Raw genomic sequence first — 27,840 nt, 5'->3', positions numbered from 1 at the left:
GTTGGAAGCGATAGACGAGATGGGCAACACAGCACGGATGATGCAGAAACGGGCACAACACCGCAGCGCACGTAGCGCCCCGGGGTGTGACGGTGTGTTACACTGACCAAAATAATCGCCCAGCGAAAGTAAATATGTCCCGAGAGTGATATCAAGAGCGCCAGGATGCGCCTCCGTCCGTCCGCCGCGCAGAGTGTCCTCCCATTTGTCGGTTAAGCGAACCGGCGGGAGAGGGCAAACGAAGGGTGAAGGCGTTCCTGTGCATATATGAATTTATTCAGATGAATGGTCTGTTTGCATGGACCAAACAAACTCGGCTGGCTGATATTGGTGCAGGGTCCTAGTTTGCCACTGCAAGCGAGCGATAGCAGTGAACTATCAGCTTCATCTGCCAGGGTTCAGGGCGCATACCCATACATAAGGCTGCAGAGGTGCAGAGTTAAACCAGAGTTGGCTGGCGGTGTCGAACCTAAGCGTCGATTTATGAAACGCTAAGCAAACGGTCAACGAGGAGCGACTGGTAAACACAATAAAATCCGCCTCTATTAGCTCGGACCAATGTGATCTAATAATCGGCCGATGTTCTCCCCGGACCGATAGGACCCACCCTCCAGACCTTTACTGTAACTTTGTTGTTTTATGGCATTTACTTTTGGCCCTTGAATCGGAGTATCCCAAGAAACTACTCTCGGCGGGGGTTGTTGAAAGTTCACAAAGATCAATGATTGGCCTGAAGAGAAAATCAAATTTTGAGATGACGATTTTATCGTGCACAGAGGACGTCGTAAATAACTTTCCGCCACCGCTTGAGTGGCTTCTTTCGATGGTCAAACAATAGGAGCGGGAACCGACCGAGGAGTTCTAGACTTTGAAATCAAAGCGTAAACTTTTATTGAATTACTCCGGGTTCGGTTTTCCATTGATGTTTCTTGAGCAGCACTAATTTGAGGGGGCCGTTTATCCTGGTGTCCCTGGTGTTCGCAGCGAAGGGAAGTATCGGCACGTGCGGTTCGAACTACTGTACCGTAAATTGAGCTGTACATTGGACATAACGGACTTTACTTTGTCTCCGACAGTCACAACGAAAAGACGTTAAAAACAAGTGGAGAAAATGGACTACGTTGGTGACAATTTATCAGGAGTCCGAAACTTTTATTTCTGTCGTTTGATCTGCGTTAAATGTGGCATCTATTGGCACTCCAGTTCGAACACTTTACGATTCGGGAAAAGACGAAACACATTTTGCTCCTTACGGCAACACTTATCAAACAACTTATGATAGCTCCCTAATCAACTTCATAAGTTTGTTCGATTATCATGCTTTCAGAACCTTTATGCTCAGCGACCACAATCAAAATGTTCAACATAAAACACAAGTTGGCCTCAGGATGCTCTACAGCATCACTGAGCACGCAAACAGGGCACGCTATCGTCTTCCGTTTCGCAACCCCAAAACGTGCCGAGCAAGTGCCAAGATGATGAAAACCGTCGATCGGACAGCAATCTTGTGAGCCACCGGGAGGGGGTTTTGTATGAATGGAAACACTCCTCCGTTGGCGATGCTCCCACGAACGACGCTCTACAAACATCTTCATAAATCACGCAATGCAGTTGTTCAGTTTTCCGAGCCAACGGCCACCGGCCGGCGGCGATGACGAGTTCGTTGTTTTACTTTGTCGTCGTTTTTACCACTTGTCAATTTCGCTTCCGATTCGGCTTGGCACAAGCCAGCCAGCGAAATATTTAATTGAAAAGCGGAAAATTAACTTCACAAACTGCTGTCAAACGATTGTATTTTAATTAACCAGTCACTCGTAACGTTTCTGGCAACCCGAACGGGGTTCCGGGCGGTGATGCCTCTTACTCTGCAGGCCACCCGTCGCCCATCATTGGCTGTCATCAGCGGCTGCCATTGGGCCGGTCTTTTGTGGTTTGCAGACAGTTTTTTGGCAGCCCATCTAAGTCCCAGCCAAATGATAGACAACCAGACCGCTCGCCCGGCCGAGGAGAGCATTGGAAACCTTCATTAGACAAGCGATTACAACGCACCACGGATCTTGGGGTCTTGCGCTGGCGCGGGTGATGGTTGACTACGTAACGACCGTGACCGGGTTGCTGTCCCCCTGCGTCCCACGCGGTCCGCTGTAGTGCCCCAAAACGGCCGAAAGTTGTTGGGGATCACTTAGCGGTAACGGAAGTAGCGCAACCCCCGGGTTGCTGTTAGTCACGAGATGGGAAAGTTATTACACGACGACCGACTCGGCCAACTTTCCCACCGCGCCGTGCCGGGTCGTCCAACCATCTAACTTGGAGAAGATGAGCGCTCTCCAGAGGAAAATGGTTTTCCGGGAAGGAAAAACTCAATACAACAGCCGCTCCACACCAACGCTTCTTCGAGTGCTGGCCCAAGAGAAACAGTGTCGCCGGTAGCCGATGGTTCAAGATCGAAAAGTTTGTCACTGGCATTTAACGGCGCCGACCGAAGTGGCGGAAACTCGGCAAACAAATACATTCCCATCACCGTCACCTTACAAGGTTCACGATTGTGTTTTACACATTGTGCCACGCCTGGAAAGCGCCGGAAAAGCGTACAACAGAAGCAATGGTGGGTGAAATATTATTTGTTCAACATTAATTTTAATGCGATTCCGGACATGCGATGCGATCTTGATGACACTTTTTTAAATGGTTAAAAATAATTATCAATTTTGATTGAAAATGAAAATAAGTTAATCGGAAAGAAAAATACTTTACGAACAGTGCTGCAATTGTGTGCTAATAAAAACGAAACATTATCACAACGACATGCCAAAACAATAGTTAGTGTCAGTCAGTCTGAACATCTTCATCCTCACGACCAACCGAACCGAAGGCACTTCAAAGTCCTCGCGGCGGCGGCCCAATCAAGCGCAAGTGGCATTTAAAGTGTCATCCCAATTCCACCAAATCCCTTCCTGGACTGTTTGCACCATTTTCGCTGACTCATTTATCCGCCACACAAACGGACACATCTTCCTGTCGAGCACCACCACCAATAACAACAAGCCACTGCTACAACGGAGCGCGTGCTCGCGCGCTGTAACGAAATAGCAAAAAGTAATTAAACTAATTGCAATTAGTCTAATTGCTGTGAATCAATTTATTTATGTCACACGTCGACATTGTTCCGTGTCCGGCTCGCGAGGCCGGGTTTTCTGCTTCCTTCCGCCACCCGGAATCGGATTCAATCGACGACGTTTTGGGTTTACGCGCGCCCGCGCTGGAAAAGCGAATTTATGCTTTTCCGATTTTCCGTCCCCACCGTATCGGGTTTGTGCAGGGAGCCGGGACACGGACAACAACACGGGCAGTAGTGCAACCGTGAAGGGCGCGAGTTAATGAACTTTCACCAAAACGCACCGCGTGCGACACGGAAGACCTATCATAGCACCGTGTTAGCTATCATGACACTGTAAAACAACTGAATGCAATCGATTTGGTGCCACAAATAGTTATGTTCGACTAATTTGTTCCATCGCTTTCCATCGAGCCGGGCGCTTTATTCGTTCTGAGTTTGTCAACATTATAGGACGTTGGAAATCAAATTGTATATCAATTCTGGTTTCCAAGGGAAAAATAAGTTCTTAAGAACACCGTCATCAGTTTAATTAAATCAAATTTAATTGAAAGCGTATTTTTCGCTCTTGTCCACACGATTGTCATTCGAGCGTTACCGAAAGGGGTTTGTCGAAGTGGTTCTACGTGCGTACTTATTTACGCCTCTTTGCTTATTCCCCCAACATTATTAAAGAAGCGATAACGAGTTGAGTTTGTTGTTGAAAAAAGGGCAAGCATTTTTAATAATTAATTTCGTGCGTCCTCACGTATTTCTCCATGCATAAAAAAGGCGGATTAAGAAGTCAGTCGAACCATGGCCAGAAGGTATGATTTTCATACAGAACTGTTTACCGTTTGTTTTTCGCTGCTCAACACTGATCAGCTTCGTTGGACGGAAACGGGCACATAATACTTGTTATCCAACGTTAAAATATCCGATTAAAATGATCTGATAGGTAAATATGCACAAGAGAATGTTATGATAATCAGATTGAGCTTCATCGGTTGAATTGAAGTATGGAATTGCAGCATCAAAAATATGTATCGTTAAGAAATTAATAGCCCTGCAAAAAGTCATGAGCAGCCATATTTAAATAAGCTTTTTTATCGAAAAGAGATATGAAGTGGTTGTCAATCCTCATTCTCTTATCAAGCACTGCGATCGCACTATTTGCAGCACGTTCAATCGTTTTAAAAAGAAAAGTCAGTCACCAATTAAAAGCCGATAGTTGGTTTAATCCTCCAATTCAAGGTGTGCCACTCGAAATGCATTTCACATACCGCATGCTGAATGCTAGCCACAACACCGCTGATTGCATGGCTGCGTGTGGCAGCAGAGGACGACACCCGGTGACGACGCCGCAAACGGAATTCTCATTTCACGAGGTGCGCTGATTTCGCGCTATTGATAGCCGGCATTCCTCAGTGACGTGATTTTTAGCCTGACGATGCCAGTACTTTTGCCCGAGGATCCTCTTCACGTTTGGCGGTGTGAACGGTTTTAATTAAAACACTCTCATACGTCAGGCAACGTGTATGCGCACGTGATGCAGCATGCAAATTTCACCGACCGACCGACCGACCGACAGGAAGAACGTAAGCGTCGCCGACGGATTCTAATGGAAACGCAATTTAGCATAGGAATTCGTTTGGCTAACGCGGCTCATCACCGACAACTCACCGCATCATCAGTCAGTCGACAGCGGTGACGAATCCACCGAATCTCGGTGTCGTCTAACGACACTTGGTCTTTACGATTACTTCGCTACTGCGGCCTCCTGCTGGGGGCCATGGTGAACCCCGAACAGGGAAGGCATTTATCATATTGCTATGCTTCATTTGGTGCTCGTTTCGGTTTGCTTAGTTCGCAACATAATTTTGAACGAATGGCAGATCTTGGCTGTGACGTTAAGATTCAATTCAACATTTCAACGCGCAAGGAGTGCAGAAAAAGGTGCCTCGAGTATGAATGCCGATTAACTGCGAGTAGCTATCTAGAGCACGGGCTGTGAAGGTCGCCCCCGGTGGCGTAACTGTTCGCTGGGCATAATAAATCGGTCTTTGCTGATAAATAAAATGCGCTTAAATGGCTGTCTGTCTGTTTTGTAATCATAAGCTCTTACTTTCAATTTCGACCGACAACGTCCGAGACGACCGAGACGCCCGAGATCGGCCATTCTTTGCTTGTATGATTTATGATAGTGTTTCTTTTAGCGACGGCATTTCATTAATCACGTCCCAACTGGCAGCCTGGGGCAGCAACCGAACCAAGGTGGACGTACACGACGGCCCTTGCATTGATCGGGCAAAGCCGCCCAATCGGCCGATAACTGCCGGAGGTAATCGTAAGAATTAATCTCCCCAGCACCCGGCGCACGCAGGAAGTGCAAGCGTTATTTGTGTGAATATTTGTATCCGATTGGGGCGTTGCAACTTGGCAAACAAAACATCTCCAATCGACTGGAGGTAATACATATAAATAAAGCAGAAAAATCGAAGCGGCTTCCCTATTCCGGGCACGTATTTCCTTAGACGGCACGATACGCTAAATTTAACCCACAAATATTCCAGTCTCGTTTAATTATGAGGGCCACTCGTCGCATTGGTGCCTTTGGGGCGTGCTTAATTTTGCTCATTTTGTCGGGTCCTTGAGCCCGAGAAGGTCGAGAAGGTTTGCCAGTCAACGACGGGAATGTCCTTCTACAGTTTGGAATGACCTTTGTCGTCATTTCTTCCGGCCGGTGGACGAGCGCAACCACACATTGGGCTTTATTGTGCGTGAAACAATAATAATTGAGCAAAAAGGTGCCGACAATCAAACATAATTTTAAGGGTGTGGTTTCTCACTTAAGATGCAATTTGAACATGGCAAATCAACATGAAGATGCAAAGGAATGGATGAATCATCGCTCAATCATCGAAGAACGGCAAAATGCGGGTAGCATCAAATGATTGAGTGGCCAACAGTTCACTCAAATATCAGTTGCAGCCCTATGCCAATCTAAAACATCAATTAAGAGTGAAGCCGGATTATCAGTTTTATGCGGGCGCCGGGACACAACAGGCCTTTAGCGCATCAATTGAGTAGTGCACTGGAAAGCAAATTAAGTCCGCACACTGTCCTTGCAAACCATTTATGGGCATGCTCTAACTGCGCTCCGTGGTAAAAACAAAACCTGAAAACTTTGAGACAAGTTTTCCCTTTTTACGTCAGAACAGCAGAAACCTCAGCCCTGAACCATGTTTCCTAGACCCCTATGGTTACGGACCACCCGGACCGGAGTAGGATTTCTTAACACAGGGATGAAACGCATCATAACGTCACCGTCAGACGTCGCCCCCATGGAGACAGCAGCCTGCGGTGCTGCGACGACAGAAATATGCGCAACCCGGTGGTGATGTTGTTCAAGTACAAAAATTGCTCCAGAAGAGCGTGGACTATAGAAGGGGATCGATCCGGAGCAAACTAATCAATCAATCACGCGAGCGTATGCTAAAGATCCTTCGTCATACTGCACTCTGCACTTGTTCCACAGACGCGCGCCCGCATGCGAAAACGAGAACGAAACAACCATTAGATCGTTTCCATCCCCTATTTATTATGTAATAAGTCTCGCCTAGACCGAGCGAAGTGATTCTTCGACCCCAGACCACAGACCTTTAGTCGGTGGGCGATGTTTCATTGACGGTTGGTAAACATTCTCGCCAACGCGGCCGTTGGAGTAACCGTTGGCGTAATATCTCACAGGATTTGCAAGGACTTTGGCAACAAGCCTCGCCCGACGCTCACTCCGAGATGTAGTTGATGAGGGGCGGCAGCAGCAATCGAACAGATGTTTGCCGTCGTGGTTACGTAGTCACATTTGGCTCCGAATAGTTATGCGTTGCTGCCAGCCGGCGGCCAACGGGAACCGTTTAGTTGAAGCGCTATTGTTTGATTAGATCAATCAATGTTTACTGGCACAGCTGCGGCCCATTTGTTGCACAATCGCTGTTTGCGGTGACTTTTGATGTGATTCCAGCACCGTTTGGTGCCTCCGAGCGTCTTTCGGTGCCCAGCTTTAAGCGTAAGAATGAAGGCAGCATCGAAAAGGACACATTTTCTTTCATCTACAGCGTAGCTCTATTTGATCTTTGATGAGATTAATTTAGGACCTTGAAAGGAACTAAACAACACGAGAGTTCCGTATATTACTCACGCTTGCCGGAACTTTACTCTTCACACGCATGATGTTGTGCGTCTTGAAACGCGGTTCTTGAGGAAGGATCACTTACCTGGAAAAGCGAAAAAGAATAGCAAAAAAGGCGCATTAGTGAGTGCATAAATTATCTGAAGAATAGCACATTACCGACGGTTAATTATTAAACTAAGGTACGGGAAGCAACGTTCATCAATTTGTTCGGGAAAAGCAATAGATATTGCTGCGGCCACCAACGCAGGTTCGGAAAGTGGCAGAGCCGAGCAAACATCCCCTAATCAGTCACGTGGAGAAGACGGTGTCCTCCTGGCCAGCCCCAGTACGGCCGTGAAATGAGCCATCCCTGGTGCAGAGCCTCACGCCGTCAACAAACGGCAGAAAAAACGCCCCATTAATTCTGTAATCAAGTTCACAGAACACCAACCAACCAACGAACGAACCTTCCGCGCCGTTTCGCTTTGTTGGTTTTCTTTTACCGGAAAAAGTGGCCAATAAAAGCCCCACACAGCTTTAAGGAGGAACACTTGGGCGCTTTTGTGGAACAGAAAAAAGAAGACAGTCGCGCTTTCATCGCGCGACCGACGAAAACAAGTCATTAAGAGAGACCGGCTGGTGGTATCCTTGAAGAAGACAGGACACGGCAAGGCGCGGGCAACACGAGGGCCAGGGCACCGACCACATTTCGCGTGACGCATTTTTTGCTTTGCTGCACAAGATGGGCTTTCAATAGACGGCGCGGTGTGCGTCACGGTTGTGACATAAGCGAACGCGACCGCGGAGCGGAGCTGGAAAGTGTCGCGCGAATCCTTTCTTCGCGGAAGCCGTAGGCTGGCGGCTCACGTTGTCAACGGCGCATGGTTATGGTTATTACTATTATGCTAATTTAACATAAGAACTCAAGTAATGTATCGTTGTACCGAGCAGTGGCCTCTTCTGCGCGGGAGCTCATTGTCATTCGCTCGTGGCTGTTTGGGAGAAAAATCACCATAAGCCCTCTTGAGGAAGACACGGCTGGAAGCGGCGGGCGGGGTGGTGTCTCTGGAAGTGACGGGTTCTGGTTTTTGTCCTGCGTTCTGCAACGTTCAACATGCGTGAGCGGATATGCGAGGGTGTTTTCATAACGAGGGCTTCTTCAGCAACTTGTGGCCCGCCGTGAGCTTATGAACTCGTGTACGCACGCAGCCACCTGCCAAATGGGCCAAGGGTGGGCCGCGGGTGCGTCATAAACTCAACTCAGGCCCTCCTACGCGGCGGGTCGTGCTGTCGAAGGGCGTTGAAATAGGCTAAATCTATGTGGAAAATATGCAAAGTTAAAGAAAAATATGTCATTACGGTTTGATTTTATTTTTGCAATATTTGGCTTCAGCATGTCTTCACATACTTCAACATTTATTGTTTTTTTTTTCGGTTTCTATTGAGCTTGCTTTAGTCGCTTTATTAGGGCTTGGGATGTCTACTAATCAAGCGATGGAAAACCATCGAATTGTCAGAAATTATTTGTTAATCCATCAAACTATTTTTTCGATGTTATCTCTTCCACTTAATGCGTGTAATCCACCACGTGCCAGCCGAAAGTTGTGGTGGAGGTTTTTTAACAAAAAATAGGTTCATCCCGTTGAAAGGCGCAAGCGAACGTTATGTTGCACTTCGGAGTTGGATGCACAATTGCACGAGTAAATCGTAAAGTCAATTGCGAACAATTAAAATAACATTAAAAGTTACTCCGGCTGCCGGTGCATTTTGTTGGCCACTGAGCCACCCAAACCTCGCCCGGAGTAACTTCTCCATTTTTGTTGTGCTTTTTTGCCCTTTTATTCATACCAAATTGTTTGGTTTTCTGAACAGTTTCTCGTTTATATATCTCATCAAACATACCAAACTAACAAGCTATTAATGAGATAACTATGGAGTATCGCATTTTATTCCTCTTGACAAAAACATGACAGAACTTTTGACAATTATTTACAAACGAATATTGAACTATTTCTATTAAAGTTTATTTGTGTTTGATGGTTGGCAATTACTAATAGTTCATTTCACAACGAATGACATCATCCCCTGCATAAATGTCCACTATCTGACGTCTCGACGAGCTAAGCCGCGCCTGCACATTGCGTGAGGAACCTGCGTTGCGGAACTCTTTGACGGTTTAATTACTGAGGGTTCATTAATCCATCTCTTGTCGTTCAGCGTAAACTGGAGCCATGTTCGTTCGGTGTATCGGATGCTCTGCAGGATCTGGCAAACGGGCCAAACGGTAGTGCACTATCGCTGGGATGGCTAGCTTCAGCTCCCACAATGGAAATTGCTAATTTCCATTTCAACCACAACAAGAGCCACCACGGGGTGTTCCGGATGGGTTCTGCTGGGGCTCTTTCATGTGAAACTCAATTTTACGGGCAGTGCGGCCTCCTATCGCCACGTATCCGCCCGGTTAGCCCGTTAATACACCCAAATCAACAATGTTCCTAGCCCATGGATTGAGTTTACTCACCACCTGGAGTCAGGATTTTACGGCTCACACTAAGCCGCGCCTGTCCGCCTATAGGGTGAATGTGACAATCCATCGAAAATCCGCCCCGCGAAACAATGTCCCCCCTGGGCGGCGGCTGAAGTTGAGCGCAAACCCGGAACAAGACCGAGAAATAAATCAATTTTGCGCGACATAATTCTAATAAATTTTACAGCGGATTAGGCACACACACAGACGGCCACCAACATCCTGCTGCTGTGTACCTCCGACCCGTTAGTTATCATTTCGGTTTCGAAGATGAATGTTGGCGGTGGTCCAATGCTGCAACATCACCCATTTCGAGTTGAAGGGTTTATGCTTCAGCCAACGACACAATTGCCATGTCGATGATAAAATCCGCGCGTCGGGCAGGTGAATGTGATAGGCTCTCGAACCCACGCTGCGTGCGTTGCGACAGAAGCAGCGGCATCGATCGTAAATTGATTCCATTCAAATTTATGCTCCACACCACATGCTACCGTAACGGGGCACCGTCACCGGGGAGAACGGTCGAAGAATTGGACGCTGTGCGCTATGCAACACGCCGAGATCTATGCATTCCGCCCACAACGCTCGGATGCACTGAAACGACAGTGGGTGGCATACAGGTGGTTTTAGCATAAATTCACCAATGAAGAGCGACGACGACGGCGACGCTGGTAGTGAACCGAACCTGGCACCGGAAACAACAAGCTACGTGTTACGGGTGGCGCTGTTGAAGCACGAAATTCGTACCAGCCGAAGCGTCATGGTGAGCATGTAAAAAGTGGTCCCAAAACCAGAGCTGTTGCCACACAATATGCTACCGTTTCGAGGTGGAGCATCGTTCGTCCCGTGCTACGACACGAGAGACAGTAATAGTGATTTGGGAGCAAAAAAATGGCAAAGCTTGAGGCGAGTTGTTACATTCGAAATCAGCACCGACATGCGGGTGTACTTGTGGCGCCATTTGGGCACAGTTCGAACTTTCTAGAGGTTAGGAAAATTGTTAAATGTGTTCCCAAGATTCATTGGTTTTCCTTTGATTAAAGACGACGAACAACATTACACAAAAATATCACACAAAAAATCATATTAAAGTCCATAACCAACAGAAAGTGAACGTAACAGTATTTAAAAAAAAACAATACAAATTACAACAAGATGATCTGTAATGATTGAAAGACAGATTAAAAGATTCAGAAAGAAGCAATGCGATTCACTTAAAGCAACGAAATCTAAATGCCCTTGCTCTTTGGCGCTCCCACTGGTTCCCGATAGTCCCTTGAGACCATTCTTGCGAAGATGCTGAAAGGGTTACTACCCCGGCGCTCGGGCCAGGCCCTCGCCGCATACAGCCTCGGTAAACAACAGCATCAGAGGCAAATCCTAGAGAATTTACCGATTATGCGAGCGACCTGGGCAACAAAATTTTAATTACCTGATAATTGTGCCTTTTATAACCAAACAGACGAACAGGCCTTCCAGGTCTTGGAAGCTCTAGATAGTGGAACACCATTTTGATAAGCTTCGCTCCCGTTTTTTCCATCCCCAGTTCTTGCGCTGTGGAAGCACCCCAAGGTAAATAATACATTCACGGTGCGCGCTTCGTGTTGAAAAAGGAAAACACGCTTACCTCTAAATGCTTGTGGCTCAGCATAAAGTGAAAAAAATATAAACTTCCCCCTGAGTACGACCCAGACTCCGAACCGAATGAATCGAAGTACTTCCGAATCGTAGAAACCACCACCATTGGGAGTTGGCAAATAGATAAGGATCTCTGGGCGCTGTTTAAATATGCAAATACCACGCGGCGGTCGTAATCGTCGACGGGAAATGAAACAAACGCTGTTTGCCAAGCGATTTCGACAGACTCTTGTGGAATCGAAGAGACTAAGCACTTAGAGAAGAGAAGAGTGTGCAGTGCGAGTAAACCAATGTAGAATCTACTACACCGTTTTCCAATAAATGGTGCTATAAATTAACCAAAACGGAACAGAATAAACATGAAATTCATCTGCAGTAATACACCTTCATTCCACCGGTAGGTTAATGTTGTTGCCAGTAACGAAGAACGGCAACCACATCCATAACGCTAGGATACACATTGACAAAAAGTAGCAGCGAACGAAACGAGGCGCACGCTTGTTGAACATTCCAACAAATTTCTTCCCATTTTTCGTCGTCCGGTGGACACTAGTTTTCCAAAATGTGTCCCCGAGGCGCAATCAGATACACGGAAAACCTTTCGCCTTCACGAAACCAACCACCGAGTCGTATTGAACCGCGCAAAGAGCCGAGTTCTTTCGTCGCCGGATCTGGTGCAACATCGTTCACCAGGCGCGAGCTTAGGAGTGGGCGAGTCCAAACCTAACAAAAAAAAAATCCACACCAAAATCGTTTGTAAAGTGGTTCATGTGTGTTTGGCAAAGACAAAAATGATGTCCCATTAGGCGTCGTTCGCAGCAAGTTATAAAAATAAAAACTTCCCACAATGTTCGTGGTGCCCCTGGCCGAGTGCCGTGGTAAACGTCGTTCCATCCAAATGTAGAGCGATACATGATGCTGCACGAGGGGGTTGTGTCTTTAATGGATGGGAACATTTCAACCCTCGTGCAAATGCTCTTCGATCTTACCGAACGAAACGCGGCAGCATCTTCGGAACTACGTGTACGTGGAGAGACTGTTTTACGTTTAGGAGCAACTTCAAGCGATGCCAGCTCTTTAAGGGTGGTTGTATCGATTTTTGCATCGTTGTAAGACTTTTACGGTCTACATTCGCTTAACGCTGTGCAATGGGGTATGATTCGCTCCGGTTCGCTAGCTGGCTTACGGCCATTTTGTTAACGTTATTTAAAATATTAAACAGATCCTTTATTCGCATGAGAATGATCGAAAATGGCCAAAAAGAGAAGAACCATATGCGGAAAGACATTCTACGGCATACATTTCCACTTAGGGCCTTCACGTTGTGCAAAGATTTCAACATGTGGGCTCTTTAATGGGCAAGATCTTACTTACAAGTCACATATTTATGTAGGTGCTCATCTGTGACATCTTTCTTATTTTGAGAACGACAAACAACAGCGGACACTGCAAATATTGTTCACCCCTAGGGCGCACAATTCATGACGCAAATTCGCAAACCCGTCAGTATTTCAGCATGATGCGCCCTCCGGAAGGATAAAACGCTCCTTGACAGCGTAGCGAAACTGCTCGGTTGAAGGACATTCCGGTTGGAGTCGGCCCGGACGCGTTCTGGATACCGCCGGAGGAGCGCGGAAAGTGAGATAAAACCTTTGGCGAGATAAAATGAAACCATTAAACAACTGGACAACCGGCCGACCGGTGGCCGAGAAGTTCCAGTCCAGAGAATGGAGTAAATCAAACATGATAAATGCGTTACGTGGATCATTTGGATCATTTTTCATTTCCCAGTTTCCCAGCCGGAGAACCCATTCGCCGGAGGCCGATCTCCGGTGCTCGGGGGATCCTTCCACCGGAAGTGCGATAGGTTACGGCGAGGTTGCCCCGTATTTTGATACGCCTAAAAGACATTTTCGTAGCGACTTTTAATCCATTCCTATCCATTGCAGCCCGGCCACCTACCAGCAGGTTTCGCGCTCGCCCGGTCCCGAATATCCTTTAGATCCTTTTCGGTTTGCTTTTCACCGAGGAGGGCCGAAAAATACTTACGTAATTTGGATGGTGGTCCCGCCGGCAGGTCACCCTGGAAAAGTGTTTCGTTTCAACACCTCCACTAAGCGCTCGGGCTTTGGGGAGTGAAAAATGGCTTTTTTATGATAATTATGCCCTACACTAATCACCGCCGGACAAACGTTTCCATCTTCCTTCCTACGGTGTGTGACAAAAGGTATCTAATCCCTTCTCGCCGGATGCCATAATGTCGTTCATAAAATTTGTGAAAAAAGGACCGTAAAGTGGAACTGCAAACAACGGACCACATTGCTTGTGGAGTAACGTTTTTCATTATTCTTACATTAAATAAATGTCCTTCGACTCAAACAGAAAGTGATTAACATCATATGTAGATTCGTTTCCGTTTTTATTTATGTTTTAGATTGTGGAAAAAGAAATCGATTATTTTCTCGATAGATGGCTGTAGTAGTGATCGATATCTCGTAAAAAATCGATCAAATATTTTCAAGTAGTCGTAATTTCGTCCAGGTGCTAAAAATTGACTACAAAACCATTTTCAACTATTTGCGCAAAGCTGGATTCTAAAAGGCCAAACCAAGACTAACGGGCAGGAAGGTTCTACTGTGTATTTGGTGGGACTTGAAAGTAATCATTTATTGTTGTTTTACCTTTTTCTCGTATTGCAAAACTTCTCGAGTGATAAGAAATTGATTACCAGAGTTTTCCGCCGATAAGGACCAAGACTGCCATGAGAAAGGCATTATGCAGTTACCTTTAAAGTCGTAAAAAATTATACAACAAAAGGATGCATATTTGATCCACCTCGGACAATGTCGAAACATCTTTAATAAAGTTTTGAATTAAACACAAAAATAATGGTTTCCTTTTTCCCCAACAACCTAATGTTTCGAATGCAAATTTTATTCAATCAAAATGTAAAAATGCTGCTTCGAATCGATTTGTGTCGAACGCCATAAATAGCAACTGCTTTCCATTTCCAATTTGCAGTTCTTGTAGAAACCATATTTCAAAACAAACGACAGGCAGACAACACAAGTGCAGGGCACGCAAACGACCCCGGTGTGTGCCGCTGCTGCCGGCGCCACCAGATCCTTGTCGTAAATGGGCAAATATTTGTCGAAAATAATAAATCGCGTAAGCTTTGCATCGCACTGCATCGCAAGATAAACGGTTTTGCGTGTGGACGCGAGAAAAATCACCGCCCAACACACGGAGGGAACCCAGACATGAACACAGTTGTAAACTAACTGAAAAAAACCCGCGATGATGGAATCTCCAATCTCTAAACGCTTCGCTGACAGTCAATCTTAAGAAAACTCCCCCTCGTTTCCGAAAGAATCGGGCTACGGGTCGGGGCTTTGGCATCGATTTAAATCGGCCCCACCAGCGAGCTGGCGGGCATCGGCAGCAAACCGATTTCCATTTTCATTTTCCCAATAATCTTCACCGCAGCAAGGGGGAGCCCACCACTACTGGGCGCTTTTCGCACAAGAAATGAAAAGATGTATTTCGCCCCCCTAAGGAGTCGCTGGTGGCAGCCAAACAGAACGCAACGGCTGCGGGCGCGAGCGCCCTTCATGGGCCGGGAAAGAAAAATTGCTTCTCCATGATGCGCGAGGATTATCGTTTAATGAAGGGTAGTGAAAATCTCTTCAGCAGGCCCCTTCGGCCTTCACAAAACGACCCACTTCTGGCCCAGTAATTTCTCGCTACTACCCTCTCAGCTAGGCAACACCGTAAGCCATGTGGCCGTGTGCTGGCCGAATACTTGGCGCTCATAAACCATCCACAGGTCGGGAGGGAAAATCCACTTTTCCACCCCTGGCTAGTGCGGGGTGTTTCTGGTTAACAATTTTCGCTGCTGGCGCTGGCCAGTTTCATCGCTCCCCAAAACCCATCGACTTCACGACAAGAGATAAAACCATTTATTACACAATTTTCATTGGATATTTTCAATGTGCTGCTACCGAACACGGGAACGACACATTCTGCTGCGACAAAGAAAATGTTGCCCTTTTCCCAGGCTGCACGACGACGGGGGTACCGCTTAGGGGATCGGAGAAAAAAGGGACACTGCCACTGACTTTTTCACCAATCGATGGATACGCTGCGACGAGTCGAGCCCGAGAAGCACATTGAACATGAGAAATATAATGTTTCTCATAAAAATGGCGAAAGGGAGCAAGGATAACATTTGTTACGGAGGCGATGAAGCAAACCAAGGGGATTAAATATGGCCCCAGGAGGAAAATATGCTGTCATCAATCATTTCGGGCGTTTTCATGCACACATTTAGTGTCCACCAACCATCGTCGTCCGTAGAACGCCAAGAAGTTCGTTTGGAAATGGTGCCATAGGATTAAACCAATATTAAAAAGTGTTCTAAGCAGTATGTCCTAGAGGGGAGAAGTGACCAAATTAAAGTTCAGTTTGATAACAGCAAATTTAAATTGTAATCTCATCCACATTAGCTGTTACTTCAAAACCAAAACCTGCAACAATATTCGTTTTCCCGTAAAACAAAACAATGCACACACGAACGCACGCACGCCATGCTGGAAGCGATTTTATCTCGCAGATAAATAATGATGTCGGCTGTATTATTATTGCAAGAGTACGAGGCGAAAGCCCTTAGCCAAAAACACGGCCGGAAACGTACCATCCCGCCGGAAAAGGCAGGAAAAACGGATTACGGTTTTTGATTACGCGGTGGCCGTATCGCGCAATTTGCCATCGGCACATGTGTTTGCAGCAGCAGCAGGGCAGTGCAGCGAAGGAAAATGAGCGTGAAACCATTAACTCAAGATGGCGGAAGTTAATTGTTTTCAGTTTCGCGTTCGCGTTTCCACCCGGCCCGGAAGGAAGCGCAAGAGGGAAATGTTGCAGAAAAATGGTGGCTATGCTACAGAGATCAGCATGGAAGATGTTCTCTCTCTCTCTCTCTCTCTATCTCTCGGCAGCATGCTGTTACTGACGATGATGATGCGCGCATGATGCTGGGTTTGGGTTCGGCTTCTCAGGCATCAACTGGAAACACGCTTTGAGGGTGTTGTGTGGTGAGCATAAATTTTTCATCCCACCGGCACCGGCACAAATATCATCGTTCGTTGAAGGAGACGACTTTGGTGCATCCGTTTATTATCGTTGCTTATGGTGCCCCGAAATGGTGCTTCTTCGCTGTGTACCTGAACGGCGCGCGCGTTTGGTTCAAGAAGCCAAGGCTCTTCTGGGAAACATCTTTATTACACGATATGCTCGATGGTCCTAATCACATCGTCTACGGTGCCCCATGTGGCTCCTGAGCATAAAATATATCAGTGCCATAAACATAACTTTGCAAGAGATTATTTATTAAAACATTTTTCTGCAGATTGCACCCATAAAGCGTAGCAGGGAATCTACAAATCACAATCGAATCACTTTCACCGAAATGTGTTAGAAAACCTTAAAAGAACAAGCAAGAATTTTGGCACCTTTCCAAGAATGGACAAACTTTTTCGCCTACATTGGCGCGTTCGTCAATTTAGCAAATAATTAAATTTATTTCACTTCAAAAAGTAGCAATCGTTTCCTCTCAAAGCGAGCGGAAAACAATATGCCTTCAAACAATACGAGAAGCGTCTCACACAAAGCAGACGCAATCGGAACTCCGTACCGAAAAGTAAGACATCGCGCGCGGCATCATCTTTGGAGTGGACCATGGGTCGCCTTCCGGGTTTTCCTCTTTTCGCAAGCATCCTGCGGCACTTCAGGGTCCTGCTTGTCTGGGTGAAAACTTTTCAATTGTCACTCGACGAGTTTCCAGCTGTGAAAATTACAAAAGTTCTTACGTTTCGCCGTCCGAAGCGGTCGCCCGCTCTCAGAGTACGGATGGAACAGTGGCTCAAACGAATACGAATGGGTCACGGGGAACAGACACTCGGTGGACATTCGGGTGCTCGGTAGGATGTAGTCTCAAACTACCACATACAATATTGTCTTCTTTTTCGAGTGAAAATTGTGAGACTTCATTTCTTAGACTGGTACTCCAGTGTTTCGTTAGCATTATTTTGAATTTAAAACATGCCACAAAAGGTGTTGAAAAACGAAGCGAGCTTTAAGTTATTGTGAAATAATTTAAAGTAATTAAAGCATAAAAGTTATAAAGATAGCAATAAAAAAAATCATGGTAAGTCTTGTAATAGACACATCTAAATGAAGTTACCAAATAACTCAAAAATCATTTCGAAAGCTACACTTAATAGATTGCAAATCCCAAACCCTTCAACAAATAGTGTGCAAAGATATGCCATAATGCTATTGACGCAAAAAAGGCGCATTTACGTTCAACTTGAGACGCGATATCTCAAAGCGGCATTCGGTTCCACCAGTGAGCGGATCGAACGTCAAACATACTTGTCAGTAGATATGGTACTTCTAACAAGTTGTTTGCAGTGCACCCGGGGACTGCAGCACGGGGCCACTGCAATTGCATAACTCCAACCGACACCGGGTCATTGAGCACGATAGATTGGACAGCTTGTCTGTAAGTATTTTCAACATTAAAATCGCATTATGACCACACTTATCTCGTAGCTACTCTCTCGGTGTCGCTCGCAACGTTTCGAGGAGATGATAAAATGTGACCGAAAATCACACTCAAAGCCCGGTGGGAAAAAGACCCCGCACTGGTGTGTCACCATCGACATCAAATAATGTTGTAGGGACGGTGGCGGTGGCGCAGAACGTACGGAGTGCTGTGCTCGGTACCACAAAATAGCACAAAAAACACTTCTTACCAGAAAAACCCACGTCTGACAGCTTGATTGGCTGCCGGTATCGCCCTCCGTGGAGCGGAAATTAATATTGACAGCTCCTCCTGCGAAAAGCATATTTTTCGATCCCCGAGATTCGAGAGTGATTGATGGCTGGCAAATGTTGACGAAAAAGAGCGAAAAGCTTCACCGCACTGAATTGCAAATTTTGAGTGACTTAACAGGCATCGACTCTACACAGATGCAACAAATGCTGGATTTAGTACTAAAAATAGGCAAACAATAAATTATAAATTAAAAGCATAACAAAGTTCGTAATGATTCGCAAGGATAGTAAAATATATGTAGCGATAAATCGACCAAACAGCAAACCCTTCACTAGAAACAAAACGAATGCACCAAGAATGTTATACAAACGACTTGTGTCTGTGTCCTGATTTAATTTCGAAAACGCAGACGTACAACGATTAATTTTGCTCAAACGATGCACAAAAGGAACCAGCAGCAAAAATAAAACAATGGAAACCCATCAAGCAACACTAATCCAATAAAACAATTCCTACTGTTTTTCCGATCCTGCCTCTTGCGATCATCTTCTGCCACTTCTTGCTCCCACTGCCGCCCGAAAAGTTCGCAACCGTAACGGACAAGTGAGGGCCGTGGTTGAGTCTTGTCAAAAACTATCTGCCCACCTACCAATCACTGTCTGCCGCTCGGAAAAATGCGGGAAAAACAAAACCGAAAATCGAACGACCACAAAATTTGCTGTCTTCCGGTGGTGCGTCTCCGTAGTGAACGCCAAGCAAAAACCGAGCTTTTATACGAAGCATTTTGACGATTTCGTAGATGCTCTCACCGTAGAGAGTGGAAGGAAACAAAAAACACCGAAACCCACCGTTTGCCAAACTGTCATGAATAATTCAAGCTCACACGAACTCGAACTTTCCCGAAGACCACAAGGCACGGTGGAGCAAAAATGCAAGTTTTTCTCGATCGGAGCCCAACGAAATCGACGCTCGAATGAGACGCAAAAATCCGGATTTCCTATGCGTCTTTTGCGCGGCATTTGTACGATAACGTTTTCCGGCGCGAATGTCCCGAACGCCGCACACTTCCGGTCGCGTAAGTTGATGTGATTAAAACCGAAATGTGTTCGCAACGTGTCCCCGGGACCGGGATGCAGTAGATGTTCGATGAAGAGGATGCCATTTTTCGCACGCCATGCTGGCAAAGAAAAACTTCAATCCGATAGAATGACAATGGGGGCACTTTTAAAAACTTTCATTAAATGCAAATGCTCATTGAGTGCACCAGCAAAAAAAAAAATAATAGAGAATCATTCTCAAGCTGTTTTTTCGATGGAAGCAGGATAGAAAATCCGTAATTCCGAAGTCCCCGTCTTTTGGAGCCGTCCATCATCATTACGGACTTTTTTTCGTCCAATTCACGAACCACTCGTGTAATTCACGGAATAATGTGCATAATTAGCGTTCCGTAAAGAGTAAAATGTTTGACCATTTCACCAAAACCTGGCACCCGATGGCTCGATGCAGCCTCCAAGGACCTATATCAATTAATAATCGATATGTCCACCGGCGACAGGTGCACAACGCATCATAAAATGCAGCGGTGGTGGTTTTGGTAGTGATTGATACTGTTTCGTCGTTTGCATGAAAGATTGCGCATTCGTTTGTGCACTTAACATGTACGGAAAGAACGACGGGGAGTTGTTATACCACACTTTACATACACTTTTGGTAGCGTTTCTCGCCAAAAAACGACGAACGGTGCGAATGCAATCCATTTTTGATGATTCTCACACGACCCAAGAACTCCAGACGGGCACAACAACATTAATGTGCATGTTGGACATTCACCCTTTCACCGAGCGCCGGCGATTCGGTTTGTCCGGACCCACAGAGGGTTTCTGTTTTTACACCGGAGAGCTACACATACGAACTCGGTTCACAGCAGTGATTCCGCGGGAGCAATAAAATATTCACAACATGTTTCAAACTGTGTACGCACCTTCTGCTCAGCGGGATGGAAATTTGCATGCGCAACATAAACCGCCCGTATGAGTGGATGGAACAACACTGTTTTAAGCTAGAAATAATTGCCAAATCAAATTGCAAATCTTTTTTTACACACTTCAAAAAGGAGCCAAAGTTTTAGTGTTTCAATAAGTTATATTAAACTGCACAAAAAGTAAAACAGGGGTCAAATGACGACCGCTTAACGCTGATTGTGGAGATAAACATGGTGCACAATTTGCACGCGTCGCTGTTATTAAATTGATGCAATTATGTTGGACAAATAGCAAACGAAAATAGTACAATACCCTATGCCAATTGACCCGCTGGGCCGTGCACAAAACCTCGGCGTGTCCCGCCTTGCCAAACGGCACCTGGATGAAAATCGATTGAACGGACAAATTTCATTAATTTTTAAATTGCTTTGTGGCGGGCGGACGGTGGCCGCCGGCTGGTGCATCATTATCCGCGTCAAAAATTCAATTATGACAGGTGAGTGGGAGTGAATTCGCCAACAGAAAAAGCTTTATTAGAAAATATGATGAATTTTTTTCGCAATTTAACAGTACGTAAGGTTATCGATTAAATGTTGCACAGACCGATGCCCAAGCGCAGTGAATGATGGCTAGATTCGTATAACGACAGCAACTGGACTGTTGGGAGTTGTAGGAAAACTCTCTGTCCAGCTCAATCGATTGATCGACCGCACTAAAGAGCCTCAAGAGATGGTAAAGGGAAAATAGACCACACGGTAGAGAAACTGTAAAGAAAAGAAACATGGAGCAGTTTTGCTTTCGTAGGATTGACTAAAGACAGTTTAAAAGCGTGTCTCGTGTGTTTCGCAATCAATATTTTATGATGTGGCATAATTTGAAGGCACACATCAAAGGCATTCTCGCTTTCCGGCTCATGGTAGCATCGCGTCTGTGTACTCGGTCCGGATGTTCCGCACGGAACCGGAAGGATGCATGCGAGTGCGCGCGTGGTTATGAATATTTTATTCTCCACGCCAAGGGCCGCCCGAGCGCCCGGAGGCCTTCATATGTTGATCAGGCAGTAATAGAATTTAACGCCATAAATACGTGAGTGCACGTTGCGGGAAACACAAATGCCGGAAAGTTAGTGAACCTGGCCCGTTGCCAACCGTGTATAGTACGACACACACACTATCGGGTGTAGTATAACACGTAGTTCAAGTTTTCGTTGTTGAAAGAAAGACATGCACAAGAGGCAAACGAACAAAATGGGAAACGAAAAGGTTAGTTTGAAAATGCATTCTGTGAACATAACCAATCATCGAAAGAAAAAGGATCTTTTTATGGTTTAAAATATCACAACAATATTTTGTTGTATCAATGGAAGTAAAAAGGATCATTTATCTAAATCATAAAAGCTTTGTCGAAAAGTCGATTTCAAGATTCTTCCTTTCAATTTAATTATTCATCCTTAGTTCAACCTGCTAACGTAAACTGAATTTAAAACGATTCAAACACTTGCACCACCGAACCATGATTGAAGGGATCAATAACGATCACACATCAGCCAGACACACAGGTTCGCCCGGCATCCGCGTTGCAGGTGAGTCTCCTCACCCTTGGCGGTAGATCCTTTTTCCACTACGGAGGACTAAATTAGTTAAATTTACCGTAAAGCACAGCCACACGTTCGGCATACAACCGCAAATCAACGCTTCCGGTTTTCGGGGGGGGTGCGTTATCAGAGCGGTCCAGGATGGATCCGCCCCGTCCAAAACCACAATCTCTGCCAGCATCACGTGTCTTCATTCGCCGGCGACAAGGATAATAAACATGTCACACACCCGGGCTTTTCGTGGAGATCTCTATCCACACACACGCGGATGCTTTCGGGGTAGGTTCTCGAGTACTCCAGTGTGAGAGGTAACATTCGACATTTACGGAAAGGCACAGGTTCGCGGAGAACCGTTGATCATCACCGGAGGAACCACCAACAAAGTTCATCGATATTACATTCCAAGAGCAAACCTGTCAAGAGCCTACGCAGGATCTCTGCGAAAAACTCCGGAACCTACCGTACGCGGGTTTCGCGTCGGGAGTGAAAAGTCTACACGGTGCGTCATCGTTTTTTTGGACTACCGCCAGGATATGTTAGCGTTCTGCAGATAACCAGCAGGCTCCACGCAAACATGTTTTGCTCGAAACCTTAAAAATTGCCTAGTGGAAAATAAAAGGTTAAACGCCGGTTTTGGCATTCTCAGAACCGCTGCTGGAATCCGCAATGGAGGCCTAGAACAAGGCTACAAACGAGATGTTGAAGCCACCAAAGCCACCGTGGGCAACCTGTTCGCAGCAACTGACGTTAACGTACAAAACTGTCTGCATTGTTTGTCTGTCCGTGTGTAGTCAGCAATGTGGGTGTTTACTCGGCTTTCTTGTGCTCGACGTCGGTGTTTGCGATTTTAGGCACATTTCGGGGCGGATGCCCTTCTTCGTGTTGGTTCCTTTCCCTCCGGGAGAGCTTATTATTATTCTCGGGCACGTTTTGAGTAAAAACAGCACTTATCATCGTTTCACGATGCACAGACCATCCGGAGAGTGAGCTTCGATGCTGTGCGAAACATAAAAACGAATGCTAAAAGTATGTTTCTACATATTCTATTTGGCGACCATCAATGTTACACAGTAGTGTAGGCAACTTTGCGATTGTTTGCTTACGAATTTTGTTTCAATTTAATTTGATCATTTGATTAATGTAGCGTTGAAGTAATAATAAATTTGATCCGTCTCATTCCCGGACGGTGAAGTTTTAACTTAGTCGAGCATCTGCAGGCCACGACGCGTGTTTAACATATTTATGATAAAAAGTTAACAATTGAATTACTCGCCCATCGTACGAACCTAGAGCTGGCTGGCTGGCAGAGCGGACAGATCAAAGAAACAAAGCTCGGATAAGCTACATCCCCAAAAGCGGGGAGAGTTCAACCCGATTCGCTCCATAGCTCACAGATCAAACAGACTGCAGCGGTGGGGTGGTGGGTGCGTGGTATGCTGCACATTTTATGCCCTCTGCACTCCCCAAGCGGCACCGTACTGCACCGTTCTCTTTGCGCGGTGACCGGCTCTGTGGTGCAGGTGCAAGTTTGCTAGCGTCCGATGATATTCGGGTAGGGCGAGAAAACTGGCCACGTGTGACGTGAATCACCTCCGTATGTTGCACCGTTATGTATGCACTTTGTGGACCACAAATTTTCAACGTTCCATCGATCGCCCGACAGCACCAACCAGCTGTTTCCCAGCCGTCGTTCCAGCCGTTTTCGCGAATAACACATTTCACTAGGAGAGCTGGTTTGCCGCAGGTGGCGCACTTTCTTGACTTTGACTAAGAACCGCGAGATACACTTGCTGGTGATTACGAAATGGGACATAATGTAAACAAGTTTCACGCTCCAGCCGATGGTCGCCAAAACGCGCCTGGTCGATATGAGCGAAAAAGGCAACAATTCAGAAATCATTTTTCGTTTCTCTGTGGAACACTTGCACTACAACGGCTACTCGATTCGCAACAAGGAAAGAGAGATGTAGCTCGTTTTATTGTTTTCCTGTAGGTTTTTATCACTTTCTCGCACATTATTTCCCAGCGTGTGCAGCACTGGTGGACATTTCGAAACGTGGTACTTCTCCGCAGCTCCGCCGCATGCAAACCGAGTGTCAATCGAGTGAGGAGCAGCTGGCACGACACGCTGGTGGCATCATTTTCGAGAGGACCGGCTTGCAACAGAAGTGCACGGTGCACGTTGCACAGCGGTCGATACACGTGCCATCGGCGGAGGGAATCTGCTGCCGGCTGGCTAGTGCAACTGGCGAACCACAATCGTGCCACACGTGCAATGGCCATTTAGTTGAAAACACTGCCCGTTGAACGCTGGTAGCATCGTGAGAGGTCACACCAATGGTAGGGAAATATCCATTCTCAGACTCATTGTCAATCGATCACCTGTTCCCGAGCCGGAGTTTCAGTTATTATTAAAGACGTACGTGACGTACGACGTGAAAATGTTATGCAAGTGCCAAAAGGTCTTTGTTTGGTTTGTATAATTTTCCTAAAATACTAAATTAGCTACTTAAGGATGTTATAGATTTATGAACGGATGATTTATTTATGCTCAGAACGTTTTAGCTATTCCAAAGAGCATTAAATTTGCCCCAAAAACACTTGTCTCAGCGTAATATGAATTGTGCAGTATTGACAATTAAGAGTATCCTTCTGATTGGATATTGATCTCCTGGGGCGGCGGGAGAATGGTTCAACCAACGGGCATTCCATTCCATTCCCCCTGGCATTCCATTTCTGGTGGCCGCAAATTAATCGAAAATCCATGGAATTCAAATTAAATGCACACACGTGGAATACACACACACGTTGATGAGTGAACTCCGTTGCTGTGAACCGCAAAATCTCCCACCTGGATCTCCGGCCAGTTTATGCTCGGATTATGCTGAGCCCATTTCCTTCCGGTGGTCAGGTATCGGATGCATCCCACACAGACCATCATTTTGATTGCAACAATCACCGGATGAGCGTGAAGCACACGCTCTCTCCACGTGGTGCTCCACGGCGATTTATGGACAGATTCCGTCCGCTGACCAGCGTCGACCAGTGGCGGGGCTGTACGCACTCAACGATGATGCGTCCCTTTGGCGCAGCATTTAGCAGGTGTGCCAGTTGGAGGAAGGTTCACTTTCTACATTTGAAATGCAACGGAAGAGTAAAAATCCGTTCCCGCCAATCGTGGCACATCATCGTGCACTGGCGGATGGAGTTATTCCACTGCCACTTGGCAGATGATACACCGAGAGTGGGCTACGTCTAACTTGGGCTAGCGTGGGCACGGAACGGAACCGGAACACCACACAGCGTCCGGAGTGAGCTTCAGTCTCTCTCTCCCTCTCGACGCGGACTGCGATTTCCGCTTTTCCGCACGTTTTGAGGTGCACCGAGCGCGCCGCCTGTAATTCGTGCGGGAAAATGAAATTACCAGTCTCATCGCAACGTAAAACAAAAAAATACATTGCGCAGCGAAACTAATTAAAAAGTTATTTACCAACTCCGGCAAAGCTCGCAGCGAGCAGATAATGATTAAACACGGGTTGCAACAAAGTGTCGCGCGGCAGGTGAGGAGTTGCGCGTGTCCCGGCAGTGAGTGTTCGTAAAGGATGGGCTTCGGAATCATTACGCAAAAAACGCAATGTATCGTGTTTGGCGACCGTCAGAGAGGGCGGAAAATATGATTATGACAATGCGCAGGGGGGGTACGGTACGATAATAAATTCTTTCATCATCACTATCATTTTGGCGGATATTAGTCAAACAGCATACTCTCGTTAGTAGTTTTACTTTCCGCAAACATCAGCTCACTGTTGGATTATTCGATTGGATTGGATTGAGCAAACCCCTTTTGGTTTAGCACTTTTACAGGACCTAATCCGGGGGATAAAGTACGGAACACGCCAGTAAAAAAAGGGTAACAAATAAATCCTCCAATTATTTTCCATCGACGAGTTTCGACGATTGCGCATCACGGCGAGTTGGCGCGTTTTTGCTGGGGTTCGTAAAGTGCGAACAAAAAATAACAAAAACTTCGACAACCGGCTGCAGTTGCATCAAAAAGGCTCATCGCTTCATCATCATTAACCAACCAACCACCGGCCGTCGCTGGAAAGTCATATCGGCGGGTAATTTAATTTTATACGCCTTTTACCGGGTGCACGATGGCCATTCGACACGCGGTCCGTGCGTTGGAATAAAGTTTTTAATTGAGTCTTCCGCATTAAGCCCGAAACTCCACAGCCCGTGCTGCTGCCGGGCGTAAAACAAATCAGAGCTGGTGCCCGACAGCCGTGCGAATACTACCGGAAAGGACTAAAACCATACGACGCAATTTGTCTAACCATTGGCAAGGATTGGTAAGCAAGAAAGGTAAATGAAGGCAACAGGAAAAAAAGCAACTCAGAATATTATGCATCAGAGGCAAAACGGAAGTCAAAATGCAAAAAATAACGCATTTTTCGAACAGACGGCCCCAAAAAACAAACGGCCACTGACGTGCGTACGGATAATAACAAACCACCGTTTCCCAACCAGATTTCCCGCGAGTCTAGCGCGAGCGCACAGTGTCCGTGGGGCTGTGTAAACTGCGAAAAAATGAACTTCGCCCGACCGGTTCGACCTCTCGTAAAGTGAGAGGACGGATCGTAAACTAACCCGGCACCCATTTTAAACTCTATTTTTCGCTGTCATTCCACAACCCATTGATACCCTCCTCCCCTACAGAGAGAGGGACCCGTTGAGTCAGTGGTTCTTAACCTTGCACCGGATTTTCCCGAGTTTGGTTTTCATTTTGCATTTTCTCCATTGGCGTAAATTGACCGGCGTTTGTCGAGACAATTTTTAAGTTAATGTTTTGCCAAGGAACTTTTTTGCTGGCGTAAGGTTGGAGTTATCGTCGACGAAAACAAAATATAATATTTCTTTCCTAATTTAAAACGATCAACATCTCTAATAAAGTGCTACAGATCTACAAATCGTATGTACGGTAGGTTTAAGAAACTCTGGCGTAAACAGATCTCTGCTAGAGTCGCACCTTGGCCCCACCAAGCTTCCACCACACCATCGAAACCGTCCCGCGTGATACCGGAACTGGCCACTTTTACCTTTACCATTGGTCAATATTGCGACCATTCTCCCCTGCTCGGGCGCTAGGCACTATGCAAACGTGGGGTCCGGTCCATCGGGCGTTCCACCGCCCTGCGGTCGATTGAAAGTGCGGACTGTGCGCGTCCGGCGGTGCAATCCACAGAAACGGATCGGATTACAAGGCGGTTAGGCCGGTCGGCCGGCCGAGGAGGTGGTAAACTAAGCGCTGGCAACCCTCCCCCGGAAGGTGGCGAACAATTTTATAAATAAACACTTTTATTGATTCAATTCCACCCGTACTGCGCACCGCCGTGTATGCCACTCTAAATTCTTTTTTTCGAGCGCCCAGCCTCGAATCGGATGGGTTTCGAAAGTTTTTACTTTTCCGGCTAATCCACCCCCCAGTTTGGGAAGGGTCAGCGAAGGGGTGGCTTTGACGATGCCGCCCCGTCTGGAATCGTCAAAAACCGCTATTTTATGGAACGGATTTCCCTCTTTTTTTTTACCGATTTCAGAAAAAGGTAAACTTTACCGAAACCTAGCGGTCGTGAAGTGCGTAAATGTTACGATGATGAGCGTCGAGATTTTTCTATCGAATTTTCTGTGCTCCGTAAAGAAACGTAAAAAACCAATCGTATGTTTAGATGAACAGAAGGTCTCACCCGTGTGGAACGTGGCATATGTTTGGAAAGGATAGTCAAATCTTGGGCGCCAAACGTAGCGGTGGTGACCTACTTTTGTGATGGTGCGGGTGGGTTTTGGGCCATCTCCGTTGCGTTGATTTCATGGCAGGCACCGGTTGGTAATTTACCTAATTCGAACGCAAGACGAGTTCCGGTAAAGCGAACAGAATTCACTTCGAATCCGATAGACGCGAGACTGGCTGCGGGGTTAAGACTAGCAATGGATTCTAT

The 27,840-nt window shown here is 46.3% G+C and overlaps 1 protein-coding gene across 1 annotated transcript in view; it reads right to left on the bottom strand.

Moving 5' to 3' along the window:
* The window catches only part of LOC128268455 (cyclin-dependent kinase 14), a 78,793-nt gene that overhangs the window by 39,077 nt on the left and 11,876 nt on the right, over positions 1-27,840 (bottom strand). The gene's annotated exons all lie outside the window — the stretch shown is intronic.

The sequence above is a fragment of the Anopheles cruzii genome, chromosome 2, assembly GCF_943734635.1.
Source record: "Anopheles cruzii chromosome 2, idAnoCruzAS_RS32_06, whole genome shotgun sequence".
NCBI lineage: Eukaryota > Metazoa > Arthropoda > Insecta > Diptera > Culicidae > Anopheles > Anopheles cruzii.
The sequence above is the reverse complement of the archived record's forward strand: the minus strand, read 5'-3'. Positions and strand labels throughout refer to the sequence as shown.